This window comes from Octopus sinensis, linkage group LG24, assembly GCF_006345805.1.
Source record: "Octopus sinensis linkage group LG24, ASM634580v1, whole genome shotgun sequence".
Classification (NCBI taxonomy): domain Eukaryota; kingdom Metazoa; phylum Mollusca; class Cephalopoda; order Octopoda; family Octopodidae; genus Octopus; species Octopus sinensis.
Window position 1 is genome coordinate 10,274,325 of NC_043020.1, and position 3,751 is coordinate 10,278,075.

At 45.0% G+C, this 3,751-nt stretch overlaps 1 long non-coding RNA gene across 1 annotated transcript in view; it reads right to left on the reverse strand.

The window, feature by feature from the left end:
• Nucleotides 1–260: 260 nt before the first annotated feature.
• Nucleotides 261–3,751, reverse strand: part of LOC115223988 — a 23,721-nt gene continuing 20,230 nt past the window's right edge. The window contains exons 3-4 of the long non-coding RNA XR_003882840.2: nucleotides 3,212–3,270; nucleotides 261–401 (exon numbers count right to left, since the gene is read on the reverse strand). This is a non-coding gene — a long non-coding RNA (uncharacterized LOC115223988). The remainder of the gene's footprint in view (nucleotides 402–3,211; nucleotides 3,271–3,751) is intronic.

The window sequence follows — 3,751 nt, forward strand, 5'->3', positions numbered from 1 at the left end:
GATAGAATAGTACTGGGCTTACAAAGAATAAGTCCCCGTCACTTAGCGGTTCGGCAAAAGAGACCGATAGAATAAGTACTGGCTTACAAAGAATAAGTCCCGGGGTCGATTTGCTCGACTAAAGGCGGTGCTCCAGCATGGCTGCAGTCAAATGACTGAGACAAGTAAAAGATTAAAAAAAACCAACTAATTATGCAGCTGAATTAATAAATGTCTCACGTGATTATCTGCTTTGGTGTCGTTAAGAACGGGACAATGCATTGTGAGGTTTTTGTCTTCTTCGGACTGTAGAGTGTTCGTCATGGCTATAATGGCCACGCTGAGGTTGACACGGAGGGCATAGACCACCATAAAGCCAAGGAATGCCATTCCAACCAAGATGAAACGGACTTGTATTTTGTCTGCAAAATAAAAATATAAAAAAAAGGAAGAATAAAATGCACACTGGTTTTAGTATCAACATCATCATCATCATCTTCATTACCATTCTCCTCCTCCTTCACCCCCTCTTCATCTCCATTCTCCTCTTCTTCTCCCTCCTCCTCCTTCACCTCCTCTTCATCTCCATTCTCCTCTTCTTCTTCCTCCTCCTCCTTCACCCCCTCTTCATCTCCATTCTCCTCTTCTTTTTCTTCATCTCCTCTCTTCCTCTTCTTCCTGCTCCTCCTTCACCTCCTCTTCATCTCCATTCTCCTCTTCTTCTTCTGCTTCTGCTTCTTCTTCCTCTGTCACCTCCATTCTCCTCTTCTTCTTCTTCTTCTTCTTTCTCCTCCTCCTCCTCCACCTCCTCTTCATCTCCATTCTCCTCCTTTTCTTCCTCTTCCTCCTCTTCATCTCCATTCTCACCACTCCCTTCCCCTTCCTCCTCCTCATCATCAATTTCATCATCCACATCACCATCCTCATCCTCATCACGATTCTCCTCCTCCTCCTCAACATCATCATCATTATCAACATCATCCTCAATACTACTACTGTCGGCATCATCATCATCTTCATCCTCCCCTCCTCCATCCTCATCCCATTCTCCTCCTCCTCCTCATTTCCATTCTCCTCTCCAACTCCTCCTCCTCCTCCTCATCTCATAATTTTCGCCATCCTCATCCTCCTCCTCCTCAACATCATCATCATTATCAAATCATCCTCAATACACTACTGTCGGCATCATCATCATCTTCATCCTCCCCTTCATCCCATTCTCCTCCTCCTCCTCATTTCCATTCTCCTCTTCCAACTCCTCCTCCTCCTCCTCATCATCATCATTTTCGCCATCCTCATCCTCCTCCTCCTCAACATCATCATCATTATCAACATCATCTCCTCAATACTACTACTGTCGGCATCATCATCATCTTCATCCTCCCCTTCATCACCATTCTCCTCCTCCTCCTCATCTCCATTCTCCTCTTCCAACTCCTCCTCCTCATCATCATCATCATCATTTTCGCCATCCTCATCCTCCTCCTCCTCAACATCATCATCATTATCAACATCATCCTCAATACTACTACTGTCGGCATCATCATCATCTTCATCCTCCCCTTCATCACCATTCTCCTCCCCCTCCTCATCTCCATTCTCCTCTTCCAACTCCTCCTCCTCCTCCTCCTCATCATCATTTTCGCCATCCTCATCCTCCTCCTCCTCAACATCATCATTATTATTCAACATCAGCCTCATACTACTACTGTCAACATCATCTTCTCCTCCCCTTCATCACCATTCTCCTCCCCCTCCTCATCTCCATTCTCCTCTTCCAACTGCTCCTCCTCCTCCTCATCACATCATCATTTTCGCCATCCTCATCCTCCTCCTCCTCAACATCATCATCATTATCAACATCATCCTCAATACTACTACTGTCGGCATCATCATCATCTTCATCCTCCCCTTCATCACATTCTCCTCCCCTCTCCTCATCTCCATTCTCCTCTTCCAACTCCTCCTCCTCCTCCTCCTCATCATCATTTTCGCCATCCTCATCCTCCTCCTCCTCACACACATCATTATTAACATCATCCTCAATACTACTACTACTGTCAACATCATCTTCATCCTCCCCTTCATCACCATTCTTCTCCCCCTCCTCATCTCCATTCTCCTCTTCCAACTGCTCCTCCTCCTCCTCATCATCATCATCATCATTTTCGCCATCCTCATCCTCCTCGTCCTCATCCTCTTCCTCCTCCTCAACATCATCCTCAATACTACTACTGTCGGCATCATCATCACCACCACCACAGCCAAGAACCACTGTTATCATCATTAAACAACAATACCATCATTAACAGCACCATCACCACAACCATGGCTAATACTTATAGTATTGTGAAGGCGCATGGTTCAGTGGTTGTGTGTCTGTATTTGTCCCCCCACCATCGCTTGACAACTGATGCTGGTGTGTTTACGTCCCCATAACTTAGCGGTTCGGCAAAAAGAGTCCGATACAATAAGTACTAGGCTTACAACAAATAAGTCCTGGGGGTTAATTTCTTTGACCAACACCCTTTAAGGTGGTGCTCCAGCATGGCCACAATCAAATAACTGATGCTGGTGTGTTTACGTCCCCATGACTTAGCAGTTCAGCAAAAAGAGTCCGATACAATAAGTATAGGCTTACAACAATAAGTCCTGGGGGTTGATTTCTTTGACCAACACCCTTTAAGTGGTGCTCCAGCAGGTGGCCACAATCAAATAACTGATGCTGGTGTGTTTACGTCCCCATACTTAGCACTTCGCAAAAGAGTCCGATACAATAAGTACTCAGGCTTACCAACAAATAAGTCCTGGGGGTTGATTTCTTTGACCAACACCCTTTAAGGTGGTGCTCCAGCATGGCCACAATCAAATACTGATGCTGGTGTGTTTACGTCCCCATAACTTAGCAGTTCGGCAAAAAGAGTCCGATACAATAAGTACTAGGCTCACAACGAATAAGTCCTGGGGGTGGGGATTTGCTCGACTAACACCCTTTAAGGTGGTGCTCCAGCATGGCCGCAATCAAATAACTGATGCTGGTGTGTTTACGTCCCCATAACTTAGCAGTTCGGCAAAAAGAGTCCGATACAATAAGTACTAGGCTTACAACGAATAAGTCCTGGGGGTGGGGATTTGCTCGACTAACACCCTTTAAGGTGGTGCTCCAGCAAGGCCACAATCAAATAACTGAAACAAGCGAAAGAATAAAAGAATAGAAGAATAAAAACTTTACCTCTGAAACTTTAAACCCCATGGTGGACGGTTGCGAAGAGGACTAAATATGTTCTGGATCTGAAATGCGCGTAAATAAATAACATATAAAAAAATATCATAAATATATCAATAAAATATCATATAGATGCAGGAGTTGGCTGTGTGGTAAGTAGCTTGCTTACCAACCACATGGTTCTGGGTTCAATCCCACTGCGTGGCACCTTGGGCAAGTGTCTTCTACTATAGCCTCGGGCCAACGAAAGCCTTGTGAGTGGATTTAGTAGACAGAAACTGAAAAGAAGCCCGTCGTATATATATATATATATATATATATATATGTGTGTGTGTGTGTGTGTGTGTGTGTGTGTGTATTTGTGTGTCCCCCTAGCATTGCTTGACAACTGATGGCGGTGTGTTAATGTCCCCGCAACCTAGCAGTCCGGCAAAAGTGACCGATAGAATAAGTATTAGGCTTACAAAGAATAAGTCCTGGGGTCGATTTGCTCGACTAAAGGCGGTGCTCCAGCATGGCCGCAGTCAAATGACTGAAACAAGTAAA